Source organism: Pristiophorus japonicus, chromosome 1, assembly GCF_044704955.1.
Source record: "Pristiophorus japonicus isolate sPriJap1 chromosome 1, sPriJap1.hap1, whole genome shotgun sequence".
Lineage (NCBI taxonomy): Eukaryota > Metazoa > Chordata > Chondrichthyes > Pristiophoridae > Pristiophorus > Pristiophorus japonicus.
In genome coordinates, this window is record NC_091977.1 from 146,908,622 (window position 1) to 146,929,162 (window position 20,541).

Sequence of the window (20,541 nt, forward strand, 5' to 3'; positions counted from 1 at the left end):
TCCGAAATCTGGAAATACACGAAAATCGTCAACGAGGTTGCCGGATTTGGGACGTCGGATTTTCTGCTCCGAAATCTGGAAAAACTCGAAAACCAGAACAGCCTCGATCCCGAGGTTTCCGGATACGGGACATTGTACATGTACCACATTTCCTTGTCCTATCCACCTGAATTGTGTTGAATGTGTTGTAAGGGGTGGTTTGCAGGGGGTCAGCTTTCCCTTCTGACCTTATATGAGCAGTTCCAAATCGCTTCCACACCCTTGGTTCTAGACACTGAAATTATGAAGGGACTGTGACAGACTTGGACAGACAATCAGTTTCAAGGTCGGAAGTAGGTATGGCTTTATTGTGTTTAAAAAGAAGTAAAAGGCACACCTTTAATAACACACACAGACCAATACACACTGAAAGGTACAACACATTGAATAAAGTGTCAAATTACAGCCTGTGGGGAAAAGAATACAGCTTAAACTCTAAATGGGGTAAAGAGGAGAATGCAGATACATTTACACAAGTTATCCCAGCCTCCCCCCTCCCAATTCCCCTAACTAACTAAGTTATAGCTCTGAGGGTTTAGGGGCTATGCTCACCAATCCCTTTAGACAGTTGCCGGTGAATCACAGTTTCGGGGTTCGCTGCACTTGGCCTTCTAGGCGAGTCGTACCCCGGACGGAGGAGAGGACTTCGGACTGCGTAGTCTTCAGTTGGGGTGCGTCCGTTGATGCAGTAATTTGCGTTTGGATGTTTGGGGTAGTACCCACTTTCTTTGGTTAGGAATAGTTTTAGTTAGTCCCTTTTGGTAATTTCTCACCCGTTGGTCGTTCAGAAGTAGATTGTAGAGTGGAAATAAAGGTCGATTCTTCAGTTTTTGCTGAGTTGGTTTCGGTTGGTCGTTTCATTAGTTGTGGTAACCTGGGTTTGTCAATTTGGTTGCTGACAACCTTCCATTTCGTGCGCCTCGTGCTCGGTTGGTCCTGATCAGTTCTGGTAGTTTCCTTCACTATTCCATTTCTTCACTGTAGAGCAAGCAGGCTGCTTGTCTGTGTCTGTGTTCCAGTCTCTCTGTTCTGCTAGTTTTGAGTTCTGCTAGCCTTTCCTTGTAAAACTGGGAGATAGATATATCCCCAAAAAAAGGCTCTGTTATCTCCCATCAAATCTCTTGGGCTCTGTTTAAACTGTTCTGTCCATTGATTTTCAAATGTCTCCTTTGTCAGCAGTAACTCGATTAGGGTGTGAGAATGTGCTATCACTGGTTTTGCATTGTTTTAGGATTGTCCAGTTTTTCTGACCATGATTTCCATTGTGCTTGATTGGGTAATTCAATTATCTCTTAGGGGGTGAATAGTTCCCCCAGACAGCCTGGGATCGTTAATACACGAATTTGGCCCCACCTCCTGTATTTGGTAACTCCTTTTCGCAGCCAAAATGTTGTAGAATCTTAAAATTGATATGCTCCTTCCCATAGATGTTTAGGGGATCTCAAGCTTCTGTAATTTAGGTCCATTTTGAATTCCCTTTCCTATGAGTCCAAACACTGGGGGGGGGGGGGGTCTCCATGAATGCATCCCCTTTTATCCCCCGCAGGCTTCGTCTGCCCCTTTAAACTCATTTTAAAAGCCCAGAAAGGGATTCTTCTCCTCTGTAGGGGAAAGGTACCTGGAATCTTTGCGAGATATTGGTAAATTCTACAGTGTCTTGCACTGCTTGGGGTGGAGGAGACATGGAGGGTGGCTTGTTTGTGGTGGGGAAGCAAAGGGAAATGTCTTTTGTGGAGGGCAACAAGAAATGGGTGAATAATGAAGACTTGAGGATAACTTTGTTTGAATGCCCTTGAGTATTATTCCATGCTGTCTAGTGTTCTGGTTCTTTGCTATATGGAGTAGTATGGCACCAGCCAAATGCCATGTATTGCCACTGTTTAAAGGAACAGAACCTAACTACCAATTTGTTTTAGTTACTATTGTTTCCTATATTGTTTTCATCTTCAGTAGGTTCCTGAATACCTCATCATGCCCAAGTATTTTGTGACTACGACTAGATTAAAAGTTTTTGCATGTTTTATACACTTTGCTTTTCATTCACCAAGCAGCAAGTTGTTTTCAGCTAATTCATTTTCAGACATTTGTGTATGGCTGGATTGATTTTATATTGGTAGGAGACTTCTTCAGAAAGTGGTTTTGTCATACAGTCCTCATTAATGTCATTTTTTTTTGGTTTTGGGATTGGCCTTGGAAAATGTTACACATCTTAATGAAAAATGTCATTTTTGGAAAAAAACAATTTCTGCTTTTTGTACTGAATATTAATCATCAAACCCTCCAAGGTGAGACAGAAAGAAAGAAAGACTTGCATTTATATAGTGCCTTTCATGACCACTGGACATCTCAAAGCGCTTTACAGCCAGTGAAGTACTTTTGGACTGTAGTCACTGTTGTAATGTAGGAAACACGGCAGCCAATTTGCGCACAAGCAAGCTCCCACAAACAGCAATGTGATAATGACCAGATAATCTTTTTTTTTGTTATGTTGATTGAGGGATAAATATTGGCCAGGTCACTGGGGATTACTCCCCTGCTCTTCTTCGAAATAATACCTTGGGATCTTTTACATCCACTTGAGAGAGCAGACGGGACCTCGGTTTAATGTCTCATCTGAAAGACGGCACCTCCGACAGCGCAGAAGTCGCTCAATACTGCACTGGAGTGGTAGCCTAGATTTTATTGTGCTCAAGTCCCTGGAGCGGGACTTGAATCTGCAACCTTCTGACTCAGAGGTACCCACTGAGCCACAGCTAACACTGAATATCAACCATGAAGCCCTCCAAGGTGAGGCATAAGATCATTTAGATGTAGGATAAAGTTCTGTCACCACTTTGTGCTAACCTCAGTTTTGGAGCCTTTCAGAAAACCTAATTTCAACGACACTGAAATGTCAATCATTGTGAATGAGATATTGCCAGGAGGGTAGCAATGTTTAACCTGAGGGGGAATCATCAAAAGAGTTGATGCAGTGTTCATAGAATCAGACAGCACAGAAGGAGGCCGTTTGGTCCATTGTGTCTGTGCCAGCTCTCTGAAAGAGCTTTTCAATTCCTACTCCACTGCTTTTTCCCTATAGCCCTGCAATTTTTTCCTTTTTAAATAGAGATCCAGGGGGTGAAATTGGATTGTGCCCGGAAACGGGCGTGGGGAGCGTGAAGCGCAATCTGCCCACGACCGTTCAAAGTGGTGCAAGCAGAATGCAAATTTCGTGCTGCCTGCTAATTACAATGATTAGAGGGTGGAGCTCAGCGCTAAAAGCGGTGCTGATTGGCTCAGCCCTCAAAGGGGTTGAGGGCAATATTGGATGAAGTCACTGGCCAATAAAATTGTGCCTAGGCTCTCTGCACTTCTGAAAGGGCAGACGCATTGTAGAAGCACTGTCCCTGTGGATACATGCATGTCACAGCAGAGATAAAAACGGGCAAGGCACTTCTCTGATGCAGCACAGGAGGCCTTGCTCCTGGGGGTACACAGGAGAAGACAGGTCATCGACCTGCAGGGGAACAGAAGGCCTTCCAGGCACAACAACAGAAGGAGATAGCACAAGCCGTCAGTGCCACGTATATTGCTCCCAGGACCTAGATCCAGTGCACAAGAAGTTTAATGACCTCATACCAGATAAGTGAATGCATCTTTAATTGATATATCCCACCAACTGGACACACTGCTCAAAGCACCATATCCCTCACCTACCAATAATCTCTAAAAATCATAACTCGTACTTCACAATCATAGTTTTACCTCACCCTCACACTCTGTAAACTTCACACCCATATCTCACACCTTACACACAATGTCAGCTATTCAATCGTGTAAGGCACATCGCCCACTCACTGACACACTTCCCTTTCTCTTGCAGGCAAAGATGGCTCACTACCTTTGGGCCGAATGGCCTACTCCTGCACCTATTTTTCTACCACCGTGAGCAGCAGCAAACAGGCCGTGGGAGGAAGCACGTCTTCAAAATGTTACTGCGCTGGAGGAGACAGTACTGGAGATCATTGGAAAGGCCATCACTGAGGCCATGGTGAGCGGTGAGATTGAAACCATTGATGATGTCAGTATGCTCATACCTAATCCTTCTTCTAATATCCCACTTGCCCCTCATCCCTGATCTCCTCTCACTTATAAGCTGCTGATGGTGTAAGCATGCACATCTTGTTTCCTCCACCCCCCACCTCTCCTCACCACAACCCAACCCTTGTGCTTTTCTCCTTTCTGCTACCAGCCCAGCCTGTCCCCAACATTGTGGAGGAGGAGAGTGAAGGAGAAGAGGCACCAACACTCGATCTGGCACTCCCAGGCACCAGCTCAGAAAATGGCACTGCGCGTACTTTAGAGGGTAGCATAGAGGCAGGATCTGCATGTGGTGAGTCACCGGGCACAAGTGGGCTACAGCCAGGCCAGTGGGAAAGGGTAGCTCAGGTGCCTGCTCCCCAGAGGCCGAGTTCGCACATTAGTTCTGCTGCACAGGACTCAGATGATGATTTCGATGGGGCGCCTTGCAGAAGAAGGGTGATGGACATACTCACAGAAATGCTTGGTGCAGTGGCAGGCCTTCCAGAGAGCTTCTTGTCACTGTCAAGGAGCATGGAGGAGTCCAGCTTCAACATTGCACGGGGCTGTGCAGAGTTTGGAGCCCATCATTTCCAGGATGGAAGTGTTGAGCAACTCCACTTGTGGACCCAGCCATGATGCTGGGTGTGATGGCCAATGTCTCAGCTTCCATTGCAGCACAGCAGAAGCGACTGAACATCAGAGTGCATCACTGGAAGCTCAGATTGCTCTCATGCAGTCTCAGCTTGCTGCCATGCAAGCTCAGACTGCCATTGTGGCTGGTTTATGAGTGTGGAAAGAGACTTGCAGGATCTCATAGCAGTCCACCAATCTGTGCTCCAACAGATGGCTAGGAATGCTGAGGTACTGCCCCGGGGGAGTGGCAGTGGCTCTGTGGAGCAAAAACCTGCTGACCTCTCTCAGGATGACAGCATTCCTACTCCCACCTCTGCCACTCTGCCAGTGGCCTTGCTGCTGCCAGTCAGCGAAGCCAGCCCAAACTGCTGCCGCCCATGCTGAGGTAGTGCAGTCTACAGCTTTGCCTTCTAAACCCAGAGCTGCTCGAAGTCATCCTGCAAGGCTATCTGCAGTCTCCCCTACGGAAAATCAACAGCCTTCCACTAGACATGCTGCAGCCACTCGGGTAACACTTCTTAGGAGCACTAGAATAAGCAAAATAATTTGAAAGAGCAACACTAATGGGAATGTGCAAGAGTGAATAGTTGACTTTGTTATGTAGTATTGGATTGATTCATTTATAAATTATGTTTGGAATGTGTGCTTTGTGGCAGCTCTCATTTCAGCATTGTGCCCAAGAGAAAGCTGTGATGTTCTAAGTCAAATGGATGGTAAGATAGAGCAACAGGGATCAAGGTTTTCATTCAGGGAAACTGGAGTCTAATCAGGCACTCACAGACAGTCTATGAGGAATGGGGATCTGCTGCCTGCCTCATCCCTTCCTCCTCCTCCCCCTCCTCCTGAGGTGGTCGTAGAACCTTGGTGGAAAGGGCTGCACCCTCATGATGGCCAAGTTATTAAGGATGAAGCAGACCACTACAAAATGGGAGACCCACTCCTGCATGTACTGGAAGGCTCCTCCCAAGGGGTAAAGGCAGTGGAACCATTGCTTCAGCACCCCGATTGTCTGCTCGATGATGTTCCTGGTGGCAGCATGGCTGTCAGTATATGATTGCTGGGATTGAAGAGGGGAGTAATCAGCCAGGTGTAGAGTGCATAGCTCTTGTCTCTGAGCAGTCACCCTCAGGTTTGATGCGGTGGCTGGAAGATTGCTGGCACACCAGACTGGCGCAGGATGATGACATCATGACTGCTGTCAAGATAATGGGCATTCACTATTGTGATGTGCTGGTGTGATTGCACATCAACAGCCATAAATACAAGATAGTCACTAATAAATCCGATAAGGAATTCAGGAGAAACTTCTTTACTCAGAGAGTGGTGAGAATGTGGAATTCGCTACCACAGGAAGTGGTTGAGGTGAATAGCATGGATGCATTTTAAGGGAAGCAAGATAAGTACATAAGGGAGAAAGCAGTAGAAGGATACGTTGATAGGGTGTGATGAAGCAAGGTGGGTAGAGGTTCGTGCGGAGTATAAACATGGACCTGTTGGGGCCATTCTTCAAGTGAACGCAAGCAGCAGCCGCGCTATCGATCTGCCCAAAATGGTGGCCACCACAACACGTACCAGAAGTGGGCGGAGACGGGGTGGCCGCCAATCTTTTGCCAAAACTGGCCTTAACAGTCAGCGCTAAGGTGCTGAACTTTGCAGCCCCAACTCCCTTTTGAAAGATACTATTGCATCTGCTTCCACCAAGACATTCCAAATCATTATAACTCACTGAGTAAAAAAAATCTCCCATTGGTTTCTTTGTCAATTAGTTTATATCTGTGTCCTCGAGTTACCAACCCTCCTGTCAGTGGAAACAGTTTCCCCCTTTCTACTCTATCAAAAGCTCTCAATTTTGAACACCTCTATTTAATCTCTCATAACCTTCTCTGCTTTAAGGAGAATAATCCCAGTTTCTCTAGTCTCTCCAGATAACGGAATTCCCTCATCCCTGGTGCATTCTGGTAAATCTTCTCTGCATCGACTCCGAGGCCATGATATTTCTTTACAGTGTGATGCCAAGAATTGTACACAATACTCCAGCTGACGTCTAACCGATGATTTACAAAGATTTTGCATAACGTCCTTGCTTTTGTACTCTTTTCCACTATTTTTAAAGCCAAGTGTGGTTTTTACCAGCTTTATCAATTTGTCCTGCCACCTGAAAAGAGTTCACTCTGATCCTGTACCCACTTTGAAATTATATCATTTAGTTTATACTGTCCCCCTTTTTCCTTCCAAAATAAATCACTTCATACTTCTCTGCGCTAAATGTTATAAGAACATAAGAAATAGGAGCAGGAGTAGGCCATAAGGCCCCTCGAGCCTGCTCCATCATTCAATAAGATCATGGCTGATCCGATCATGGACTCAGCTCCACTTCCCTGCCCACTCCCCATAACCCCTTATCTCCTTATCATTTAAGAAACTGTCTATTTCTGTCTTAAATTTATTTAATGTCCCAGCTTCCACAGCTCTCTGAGGCAGCGAATTCCACAGATTTACAACGCTCTGAGAGAAGAAATTTCTCCTCATCTCAGTTCTAAATGGGCAGCTCCTTATTCTAAGATTATGCCCTCTAGTTCTAGTCTCCCCCATCAGTGGAAACATCCTCTCTGCATCCACCTTTTCAAGCCCCCTCATAACCTTATACATTTCTATAAGATTACCTCTCATTCTTCTGAATTCCAATGAGTAGAGGCCCAACCTACTCAATCTTTCCTCAGAAGTCAACCCCCTCATCTCCGGGATCAACCGAGTGAACCTTCTCTGAACTGCCTCCACAGCAAGTATATCCTTTTGTAAATATGGAAACCAAAACTGCACGCAGTATTCCAGGTGTGGCCTCACCAATACCCTGTACAGCTGTAACAAGACTTCCCTGCTTTTATACTCCATCGCCTTTGCAATAAAGGCCAAGATTCCATTGGCCTTCCTGATCACCTGTTGTACCTGCAAACTATCCTTTTGTGTTTCATGCACAAGTACCTCCAGGTCCTGTTGTACTGCAGCACTTTGCAATCTTTCTCCATTTAAATAATAACTTGCTCTTTGATTTTTTTTACCGAAGTGCATGTCCTCACACTTTCCAACATTATACTCCATCTGCCAAATTCTTGCCCACTCACTTAGCCTGTCTATGTCCTCCTGAGTCTTTTCCTATCCTGTTTCCTGCTTTTCACCCCTTAGTACCTGGCAAAGATAACTGGCTGAAGGAGATAAGTGGGCACTGGGTATTCACACACCAGATTCTTAATTGTGTATTGCAAACCACATATATATTAATTATACCTCACGATTTGAATCGAGGTGAACAATGCATTTTGTCTAATGCCATGCTAAACTACAAGCATATGATTGAAATGTGTAGTGGCGAAAAACAAACTGAGTAGCTGTAACTGTCATAGCCAGAGACAAAGAAGTTCTTCGCACCCTTAAATCTTCTGCTACCATTTACTAAACATTAGCAATTACCTCCATGAACCATCTCAAACCCCTTTGAAACTTTGCATTCTTCTTGTCACTGTAGGTGTTATTGCAATCTTTTTGCATCTCTGCAGTTAGCTTCTTTGAACAACATAGCTTTCATGATGATGCCTGTTGTGAGGAATTCATTCAACACAACTGCCATTTCCTGACTCCACCATAATTAATATTTCTACCCACTTATCCCTTAAAAGGCTTTAAAACCCTACCGGCCTTGTCCATAGTTAAAACAATTGTTGGGGGCGAAAAAGTCAGTCACGCAACACCAGTTGTTTACACGCAGCAGGTGAGGGTAGCATCAGATGCCATTTTGGTGAGGGCGTTAGTGCTGGTGCTGGGAACGTGCACCATAAGTATGCAGAGTGCGCAGATTGTGACGTCAATCAGTGTGTAACACTGATTTGATGGCAACGCTATCACTTACAACCTAAACGTTAGAGTTAACACCCTCTCTTAACCTCGCACAGCTGAACATGTACCTTCACCCACAGACTGCACCTCCAGGCTCACCACCGCCTTCTCAAGGACAATTATGGATGGGCAATAAATACTGGCCTTGCCAGAGACGCCCACATCCCAGGAACAATTTTTTAAAAAGCAGGATGAAGAACCCTAACTTTGTGCTATTTAAAGGGATCATCATCCACTAACAGGTTAGTTGTAGTACTGGCCAGTACTTTTCCCACTATAGATATAAAATTAGCATGCCTTTAATTCCCATGATCATCCTTTGGATCTTTTTGGAAGTCTGTAACATTAGATTTTTAAGTTCTTTCAAGGGACTTGAGCACAAAACCTAAGCTGACATTCCAGTGCAGTACTGAGGGAGTGCTACAGTGTCAGAGGTGCCTGTCTCGAATGAGACATTAAATCATCTCAGATGGACGTAAAAGTTTCCACAACACTATTGCAAAGAAGAGAAGAGGGTCCTCCCCAGTGTCCTGGCCAATATTATTCCCTCAATCAACAGCCATAAACAGATTATCTGGTCATTATCACATTGCTGTTTGTGGAACCTTGCTGTACACAAATTGGCAGCCGCATTTCCTATATTACGACAGTGACTACACTTCAAAAGTACTTAATTGGCTGTAAAGCACTTTGAAATGTCTTGGGATCATGAAAGGCACTATATAAATGCAAGTTCTTTCTTTCTTTTAGCCAGGTGATCTGCAAAAGCTGCCATTCTGGGAAGCATCCCATCTCATCGTGGTGCCTGATGAATATTCTATTGTTCCTTTTTGATAATTACTTAATTACGAATATCCATTTTCTCCAAGACACCACCTATCTTCTGAACCTCCCAGTATCAAAAAAGGATTACTGACAATATTTTCAATAGATAAGTTTTCATTTGGCACTTCTGTAATTCGATCATGGGAAACAAACAATGCCACCTCCCCAAATTTATATTGCTGACACTGGCTCCATTATCACAACAGTTGAACATTTAGATAGAACCTACATTTTCATGGGCAACTTGCAGCAGGAGGCTGAGCCCGGAGGAGGTTGAGACCACCTGTGCACCCTTTCCCTTCTGGAACTAAACATGCTGGCCATCATGGACATGAGGAGAGTCATGGCCGTGGCATGTGGCAATTCTGGAGGAGACGTCGTACAGGGTTTCTTCACACCTTATTCTCTTTTTCCCTTCACACTTCTATCTCACCCCACATACTCTGCATGACAAACCACAGGTGCTTTCAGCAGCCACTCATCTCTCTCTGCTCTCCCTTTATACTAAAAGCTAACCATTGACCCTGGCTTTCATTCAAGTGTTGTGTCTGTAAGCACTCTAGTAATGACTCCACGAGGTAAGGTATTGCACTTGAACTGTTGTGACCTTCGTCCATTTATTGCAGCTCCTGAATGAGGCTACAGTAAAGTGAGCTCACTTTTATACTCGGTTACCTGCGGTGTGCAGGTGACCTCTAGATCTCCACCAGTTGCACCCTCTGGTGGTACAGGTATATTGTATAGTGTGTAAAGATACATTCAATGGTCTTATGTAACTGTACATTGAGTGTACAGGGTATATACATACACAACATCACTCCCCCCTAAGTCTTGTGCCAGTGGCCTTTGCATTGTGTGCTCTGGCCCTCGACTTGAGTGCCCAAAGCCTTTGTCTGTGCTTGGGAATGGCTCTCTCCTTGTGAACCCCCAAGTCCTTATTGCCACGACATTGGGAAATGATCAACAGTGGATGGTTGGAGGTTGAAGTGGGGGTTTGAGTGGGTTCTGGGTATGATCCATGTGTGTCCATGGCTACATACCCCCATTTCTGCCCCCCCCGCCATATATAGACCATGTGTGTGGCTCGATATCTGCTTTTACATACATGTACAGAGAATGGAAAAACAAAATAGGATTGGTTACATCACTGTTTGGGTATTGCAGTAGTGGAACAAGTACATTTTACAGGTAAGGTACCTACGTGGTATTGCAGTCTTGCCCCTGGGGTGTAGGTGCAGGTGGGTGAGGATGCTAGTTCTAGAGTAACCGGACTGTGTCCAGGTTGTCTGATGGCGGCACTGCGTCCCCTGCTAGCTGGATGGGCTCGGATCGCTCACCTGGCTGGGTCTTAGGGACTTTGCCGTTGCCTAGTGGTGGGCAGAGACACAGGAATGTGTGGCATCCCTGTCCTCCTTTGAGGGATGCAGTGTCTCCCTGCTGCCCTTCAGCGGTAGTGAGAGTCTGGTCATCCCACATCTCATCAGGAGGGCTGGAGAGTACTGGCCTCTTGCTCCCGGTGCTGGCCCTGGTGGCCAGAGAGGTAGGGCCGATCTGGGACAGGGTGCCAGTGGTGGTGCCTGTGCCATCCGCTGATCACTGGCCCTGCAGTGGGTATACTCCCACTGTGTGTGGCCACACTCCCTGGGCCATCACATTGGTCCTGGAGGCGCAGGCTACATGATCGGGTAGCCCGCAAAACCTGACACTCTGACCAAGATCGGCCCTGCCTCTCTGGCCACAAGGGCCAGCACCAGGAGCAAGAGATCAGGTTCTGCCACTGAAGCCGGGAATTTACCTTCTGCATCGATCTTCTTCCTTCGGAGTCCTGCCACAGCCCAGAAGGTGAGGTCTGGTCGTTCGGGTTGGATCATGTCACCGTTGGGTAGTGCGGTCTGTGTCGTCGTCGCACAGTCGAGTTGGACGGTAGGATCTTCAGGTGCTGCGATGGATCCAAATTTGGGGCCACATAGGACGTCGATCACCGGGGACTGGAGGCTTTCCCAGCTCCAACAGATTTGGATTTGTTTTATCCATCTTCTTCCTAGCAGCGTTGGACCATCACCAGCAATGAGCCACAAAGGTAGCTCGTGCATCGCATCACCATAGGACACCTGGACATCCAAGCTGCCAACGACTGGGATGGTGTCGTTTGTATAGGTGAGCAGCTTCACCTGGATTGGTAGCATTTTAGGTTGTTCGATAGGATTGTCCCAGAGTTTCTCGAAAGCCGCCTGGTTCATCAGCGATTGGCTCGCCCTTGTGTCAACCTTCATCGAGACTGGAACACCGTTGATTTGGACTTCTATTTTCAATGGGGAACTCTCGGTGGAGCAGGTAAACACTCCGTACACCTCTTCCTGGGGCTGAGCTGCCTCCTGGACTGTCTCTTCATCTTCATCAGCGCTGGAGCCTGGATGATCGACCAACTCTTCAGCGACTCGGTGAGTAAAATTTATTTTACACATTCGCTGTAGATGGCCTTTAGTATTATGGTCTTTGCAAATATAGTCTCTGTATCGGCACTGGTGGGCTCTGTGATTTCCTCCACAGCGCCAGCATGGGGTTGGTCGGTTGGCCCCCTGCGGCGAAGTCAGGATTGTGAGGCTTGGGATCGCAGTCTTGCCTCTGAAAGGCACCATTCGGTTCACTGTACTTGCCATGTTAGAGTCCTGGGGTTGAGTCATCATTCTTCTGGAATCGCAGGCCAAGGCCATGAATGCTTGGCTCACGTTAATTGCCTTCTGCAGAGTGACCGTGGTGTCTGCAGAGAGCAGCCTGTGGAGGAGGCCTTCGTGCCTGATTCCAATAACAAAGATGTCCCTCAGTGCTTCGGTGAGGTGGTCGCCAAAATTACACGGTGCAGCCAATCGTCTCAGGTCTGCAGCATATTTTGCGATTTCTTGGCCTGCGGGCCGCCAGTATGTGGTATGTGTAGAACCGGTGTCTGGCTGTGAGGATGCTCTCTTTCGGCTTGAGCTGTTCCTGTATTAATGTTACGAGCTCCGTGAATGTCTTCTCTGGGGCTAGCAAGTCCCTTACAAGGCCATAAACAGTGGACCCACAACTGCTGAGCAGGATAGCTCGGCGCTTATCAGCCAGCGAAGTCGGTGTGTCTCCAGCCAGGTCGTTGGCGATGAAATAGTGTTCTAGCCTTTCCACAATCTTCCCCATCAGCGAATTGTTGAAAGTTGCCAAGGTTAGCCATTTTTCGTGTGGAAATTCGTATTCTCGTCGCCAATTGTTATGTCTGTAAGCACTCATTAATGACTCCACGAGGTAAGGTATTGCACATTTATTGCAGCTCCTGAATGAGGTTACAGTAAGGTGAGCTCCCTTTTATACTTGGTGACCTGCGGTGTGCAGGTGACCTCTAGGTCTCCACCAGTTGCACCCTCTGGTGGTACAGGTATATTGTATACAGTGTGAAGATACATTCAATGGTCTTATGTAACTGTACACTGAGTGTACAGGGTATATATATACACAATATCAAGTGTTGGAAATGTGGACGCCCCTGATCATCCCACACAAGTTGCTCATTAATAAAGTGATTCATGAAGGCAGTTTTGTTCTGTGAAGGAGCCCACAGGGTGACGTGAGTGGTAATCAATGCTACCTTCTATTTGCTCTACCTCCCAGATTGAGGTAATCCTGAAATCTGTGTGAAATCAGAGCCCTATCTTGTTCCATCTAGGTGTCCATAGAGAAAATGATGAACATGCTTGCGCTAATAAATAAGGTATCAGTCACCTGTTTAATACAAGCATATACTGCAGACTGACTGAGATTACTGGTGCCCTCAGGAGTAGTCTGGAAGATGCCAGAGGCAAAGAAGTTCAGGGCTACATGACTTTAACTGCAACAGACAAAGCTGTGCTAGTTGGGGCAGTTTGTTGGAAACCAGCTTTAGTGTCACTTGATCCTGAATTGAATTTATTCATGAAGCTCTGGACTGTTTCAGACAGGATTGAAGTCCCCGGCAAATCAAACCAGCTGTAAAAACAGGGGTAAGCAGACGGGAAGAACCAATATTTAATGTTCCGCCCGCTACCACCCTGTATATCAGTGCAAACGGGGTGCTAAGGAGAGAAGATACAGCCCCAAAGGCTTTGCTATTTTAGCCTAAACAAGAGATTGAAAACATAGAATGAGCCTATGTGAATTCCAGCATGTAATTTATCACTTGTGAGTTAATTGTTAGTTTTAGATCATGTAATCTCTGCTAGGGCAGATTGTGTATAATGCATAGCTTCAATGATTGTGGAGATGAGATCTGCTCATTAAACTATTGAAAGTGAAAATGGTCATTTAAAATTGATGAATAATAACGCTACTTCATTCAGACTGATAGCTGCACCCCAGATGGATCTTTGAATTTGTTTTTGTGGGACAATTCCAAAACCAAATTAGGCATCACAATACATCACTCGACATAAGCCAGATCCCACTCAATTTCTTATACCCGTGATAGAGCTGCTCAAGTTGGCTCACCCTTTGTTTTCACTCCCTGTGGGAAAACTTGCTGGCTTCTGCTTCGTGCCTCCATCTGGCAATATAAATGAGACCAGAAAATCCCCATGTAGAGCATTGTTAGCACAAACCCACACAGATCCTTCTGTGTTACAGCAAGCAGCTTTGGATCACTTTTGCTTAGCTGCAAATTCTGAGATAGGTGCATATTTGGAATTCTCGGATAAAGAAAAGTTTAGAATTTTTCAAGAAATCCAAATTTAGTTGAATAAATCTTGGTCCAATTACATATTACATAGAATTACATAGAATGTATAGCACTGAAACAGGCCTGTTTGCCCAACTAGTCCATGCTGGTGTTTATGCTCCATATTAGCCTCCTCCCACCCTACATCATCTCATCCTATCAGCATATCCTTCTATTCCTTTCTCCCTCGTGTGCTTAACTAGCTTCCCTTAAATGCATCAAAGCTATTCACGTCAACTATTCCATGTGGTAGAGAGTTTCACATTCTAACCATCTCTGGGTAAAGAAGTTTCTCTTGAACTTTTTATTGGATTTAACAGTAACCATTTTATATCTATGATCCCCTAGTTTTGTATTCCTCCACAAGTGGAAACAGCCTCTCTACGTCTACCCCCAAATCCCATCATAATTCTAAAGAATTCCACCAGATCACCCCTCAGCCCGCTCCTTTCTAGAGAAAAGGTTCTCAGCCCATTCAGTCCTCCCTGATAGTTACAACCTCAAAGTTCTGGTATCACCTTTAAATTTGCCAGTCAGGTGCATATGATTTTGCAACTTAGTACCATATTTTCTCTGACTACTCATCTCTCAGTTCAGTGATTGATCAATTAGCAAGTGTGAGGGGAGAGGAGAGAAAGGTGACTTAAGAATCCTTAGTCCCTCCTCTAACAACAAAAAAACTGATGCCAAATAACTTCCTATTACCCTGCAACTCCACAGCTCACAAACAGAGATTGTTTCTGATTGAAATCACTAATGGGGTTAGTCATTGTACTAATGTACCCATTAAAATGTGTTTACGGAAGCAAAATCCTTCTTTGTTCATCTGATTTCTAAAGGTTGTGGCTTGCTCATGGCTTATGGGGTGTGAATGATGCACCATCAAAGAAGGAAATAAAGAACTGAATTGACTGTTTCATTTGGGCCAATTATAGGACAACTGAACAGAAGGCTGATTATAGGTTTGTATTCCTAGCCTTGTACTGTGCGATTATCACGTGCTAATCAGAAAACCATGCACCTTAATAGAGAGATGGGCAATTCTACATTTTTGACTCTGTGGGTCAGCTTTCCTTAATATTTCCTTCTTTCTGACATACAAAGCCTGATTTTAACCCTGCCCACCCCACAGGAATGGGGCAGGCAGGAGGTTAAAATAGTGGTAGAGTGCTTGCCGCTACATTCCTGACCAGTACCTACCAATTGCCATTTTAATCACGCACTTTTTCAGAATCATCCGAGGTGCCAACTACAGGCAGGCGGTGGTCTCAGGATTACAGGTAAATCATAGTCCTATGACGCAATTAGAATCCCGTCACCATTTTAACGACAAATCGCAGAACTATCGCCCCAGTGCCCAACCCACCAGTAAAACCCAGCAGGATTGATCTCTGAGAGTCACTGGGCCCAAGTTTCGAGCCACGCCTAGAACGGCGCAGTCCCGACCTGGACGCCCATTTTTCGCGCTCCAGATTCCAGATTCTCCAGCTCCCTGCAGGTCGTTTGCAGCTCGGCGCAGCTCAGCACGAGCTGAAGGGGGCAGAGCCAGGTCCTTGCGCTGAAAACAGTGCCGGGACCTCTGCACATGCGCGCTACAGTGGGCGCGCATGTGCAGTAGCTCCAGGTGCCCAAAACTGTGTGGGAGGGGCCGAAGCGCGCAGCCCCTAGTCCTGGCCGAATGGCCTCACTGGGGCTGCGTGAATAAGACTCCTCCCACGGCCAGCTCCTGCTTCCTCCCGACCCGACTCGACTCCCGCTTCCCGCCCCCCCCCCCGCCCCCCTGCGTCCGGACCGGACCCGACCCCGACACCGACCCGACTCCCACTTCCCCCCCCCCCCCTCCCCCGCCCCCGGACTGGACCCGACCTGACCTCCCCCCCCCCGACCTGACCTCCCTCTCCCTCCCTCCCCCCGACCCGAACCAAACCGACCTCCCTCCCACCACCCCCCTGGCCTGCGTTCCCCCCGACCCGACCCAACACCACCTACCTGTAAATCTGCTGCTGGGGACGGGCCCTGCCCGAAGTCTCGGGCCCGGCCGGGCACAGCCCGTTCAGCCTCCCTCCCCCTTCTCCTTTCTCTCCTTTCCCCCCCATCTCTTTCCCCCCATCTCCTTTCCCCCCCATCTCCTTTCCCCCCCTCCCCCTCCTCCTTCTCCTTCTCCCCCTCCTTCTTCTCCTCCTCCTCCCTCCCCCCTTTCTCTTCCTCCCCCCTCCCCCCTCCCCCTTCTCCTCCTCCCCCCTCCCCCTTCTCGCCCCCTCCCCCTTCTCCCCCATCCCTCCCCCTTCCCTCCCTCTGCTCCCTCCTCTCTCCCTCTACCCCCCTCCTCCCCCTCCCCTCGCTGCCAGAAACACAGACACTGACAGACAGAGAATGAGAGACACACACAGACAGACAGACAGATAGAGACACTGACAGAGGCACACTGTGGGGGGGGGGGGGGGCGCATCCCAGCATGCTGTTGGAGGGCTCCCGGTGCTGCAGTCGGTAAGTAGAAAATGTTGTATTTATTGATTTAAAATTTTTTTTATTTCTTATTAATTTTTTTTGATTGATTTATTGGTTGATTTATTGATGTTTTTATCATTTATTATTGATGATGGCTCTTTATTTGTAAAACTGAAGTGTTTAATGTTTGTAAACTTCCCTTTAAACCGCCCCCCCCCCTAATTCCCTACGCCTGATTTGTAACCTACGCCTGATTTTCTAAAGTGTAGACAAGGTTTTTTTGAGCGTACAAAAATCTTCACTTACTCCATTCTAAGTTAGGTTGGAGTAAGTTTTCACTGACGAAACTTTGAAAACAGGCGTAACTGGCCGGACACTATTGAAAAAAAAATTCTGTTCCAAAGTGAAACTGGTCTAACTGACTAGAACTGGAGCAAACTAAATGGCGAGAATTCCGATTTCTAAGATACTCCGTTCTACACCAGTTGCTCCTAAAAATCAGGAGCAAATCATGGCAAAACTTGGGGCCACTGAAGCAGTATTTAAAGGGACACTCATCTTCAGCTAATTGGATCACAGGATCCTTGTGCTATTTGGATTATCAGGAGAGTTTCCAGTTTCCAGATCACTTCTTTCTCACCTTTTCTGCCTTATTATCCACAATAAGCTTTATCTGCTTATCATGGGTGCTATTAGTGCCAGTTTCATTTGGATGGAGGAAGAGGAGCTGCAGCAGCCGCCTTAGCAACTAACACCAGTAGACAGACGGCCGATCAAAAGACAGGAGGTGAGGTGATGGGGGGTGAGTCTGCTTGTAGGAGGCCATACCCAGCCATAGGTGCACTGGCCAAGAGTCACTTTTTTAGAGCTACCTGGAGAGCAGTGCATCAGGAGGCGGCCCTTCACCAGATCGGTTGTTGCAGACCTTTGCAGCCTCCTGCAGCAGACTTGCTACCTGCTGCACCAGGGGCCATGTGTGCTAAGGGCTGCCAAAGTCACCACAGCCCTTAGCACACTTACCGCCCCACCATCCATTTTGACTGAGATCATGACATCAAGCATCGTGCAACACTGCGCTAGTGCCCCGGATAGAACATTTGGCCCTTACGCCTCATTTAATGCCCGCCCCAACAAACGCCTGAAAAAAAACAGGCGGTCCCAGGGTTCGGCAGGCAGTATTGGCAGCATTTTTAAATGGAGGGATGAGGATCATGCATCTCAGGTCATATTGACTGCAACAGTTGCACACATAACGCTGTGTGAAGCTCCAACTTGCAAACAGCACTTTACATTGCCCTTACAACTTCAGTGCGAAAATTTAATAGGGGCATTACTAGTTTGCCAGCGTATCATGCTCCATGCTATTGCCAGGCAGTGTCAAGCGAGAAGAAGGGCTCTTGGCCATGTCGGCACACGGATGGGAGGCTGAAGACATCCGAGGAGGAGGGCTTACCCCTCACGGGTTTACAATCACCAACGTTCAGACCGCCAGCTTTCTGAGGAGCAGTGTGAGAAGGCTGTGCTCCCAAAAGGAAGTGCTGACAGAGATATGCCATCTCCTGCAGGCAGACCGATGCCTGGACCGCTTTGGAGGCAGTCTTCAATACTCCCCTCAACAACTATCTGAATTCATTGTGGTGTGCTGCATGTTGCACTACTTGGCCATCACAAGTGGCCAGGCATTGCCAGTGGGGATTTCAGGCCCACCTCAGGAGGAAGAGGACAACGAAGAAAAGCCTGGCGGGGCCCCCACTGGATAGCCACCCCGTTGACGGGGGAGGCAGTGTGGAGATGCTGCCAGACCAAGAGTCGCACGTAGCCAGCTTGTAATGGACCGGCTCTGCTAAATGGAGGGAACCGGTGTCCCTGACGATTACGTGTGCGGGAAGTGTATCCGCCTCCAGCTCCAAACAGACCGCGTTGCGGAGTTGGAGCTGAGGGTGGATTCACTCTGGAGCATCCACTATGCTGAGAATGACATGAGTATCACGTGTAGCGAGTTGGTCGTACCACAGGGAAAGGGTCCACAGCCAGATAGGGAATGGAAGACCAACAGGAAGAGCAGTGCAAGGAAGGTAGTGCAGGAGTCCCCTGTGGTCATCCCCCTGCAAAACAGATACACTGCTTTGGGTACTGTTGAGGGGGATGACTCATCAGGGGAGGGCAGCAGCAGCCAAGTTCATGGCACCATGGCTGGCTCTGCTGCACAGGAGGGCAGGAAAAAGAGTGGGAGAGCAATAGTGATTGGGGATTCAATGATGAGGGGAATAGATAGGCGTTTCTGCGGCCGCAACCGAGACTCCAGGATGGTATGTTGCCTCCCTGGTGCAAGGGTCAAGGATGTCTCGGAGTGGGTGCAGGACATTCTAAAAAGGGATGGAGAACAGCCAGTTGTCGTGGTGCACATTGGTACCAACGACATAGGTAAAAAGAGGGATGAGGTCCTACGAAACGAATTTAAGGAGCTAGGAGCTAAATTAAAAAGGACCTCAAAAGTAGTAATCTCGGGATTGCTACCAGTGCCACGTGATAGTCAGAGTAGGAATCGCAGGATAGCGCAGATGAATACGTGGCTTGAGCAGTGGTGCAACAGGGAGGGATTCAAATTCCTGGGGCATTGAAACCGGTTCTGGGGGAGGTGGGACCAGTACAAACCGGACGGTCTGCACCTGGGCAGGACCGGAACCAATGTCCTAGGGGGAGTGTTTGCTAGTGCTGTTGGGGAGGATTTAAACTGATATGGCAGGGGGATGGGAACCAATGCAGGGAGACAGAGGGAAACAAAAAGGAGGCAAAAGCAAAAGACAGAAAGGAGATGAGGAAAAGTGGAGGGCAGAGAAACCCAAGGCAAAGAACAAAAAGGGCCACTGTACAGCAAAATTCTAAAAGGACAAAGGGTGTTAAAAGAACAAGCCTGAAGGCTTTGTGTCTTAATGCAAGGAGTATCCGCAATAAAGTGGATGAATTAACTGTGCAAATAGATGTTAACAAATATGATGTGATTGGGATTACGGAGACGTGGCTCCAGGATGATCAGGGCTGGGAACTCAACATCCAGGGGTATTCAACATTCAGGAAAGATAGAATAAAAGGAAAAGGAGGTGGGGTAGCATTGCTGGTTAAGGAGCAAATTAAGGCAATAGTTCGGAAGGACATTAGCTTGGATGATGTGGAATCTATATGGGTAGAGCTGCAGAATACCAAAGGACAAAAAACGTTAGTGGGAGTTGTGTACAGACCTCCAAACAGTAGTAGTGATGTTGGGGAGGGCATCAAACATGAAATTAGGGGTGCGTGCAATAAAGGTGCAGCAGTTATAATGGGTGACTTTAATATGCACATAGATTGGGTTAACCAAACTGGAAGCAATACGGTAGAGGAGGATTTCCTGGAGTGCATAAGGGATGGTTTTTTAGACCAATATGTCGAGGAACCAACTAGGGGGGAGGCCATCTTAGACTGGGTATTGTGTAATGAGAGAGGATTAATTAGCAATCTCGTTGTGCGAGGCCCCTTGGGGAAGAGTGACCATAATATGGTGGAATTCTGCATTAGGATGGAGAATGAAACAGTTAATTCAGAGACCATGGTCCAGAACTTAAAGAAGGGTAACTTTGAAGGTATGAGGCGTGAATTGGCTAGGATAGATTGGCGAATGATACTGAAGGGGTTGACTGTGGATGGGCAATGGCAGACATTTAGAGACCGCATGGATGAACTACAACAATTGTACATTCCTGTCTGTCGTAAAAATAAAAAAGGGAAGGTGGCTCAACCGTGGCTATCAAGGGAAATCAGGGATAGCATTAAAGCCAAGGAAGTGGCATACAAATTGGCCAGAAATAGCAGAGAACCCGGGGACTGGGAGAAATTTAGAACTCAGCAGAGGAGGACAAAGGGTTTGATTAGGGCAGGGAAAATGGAGT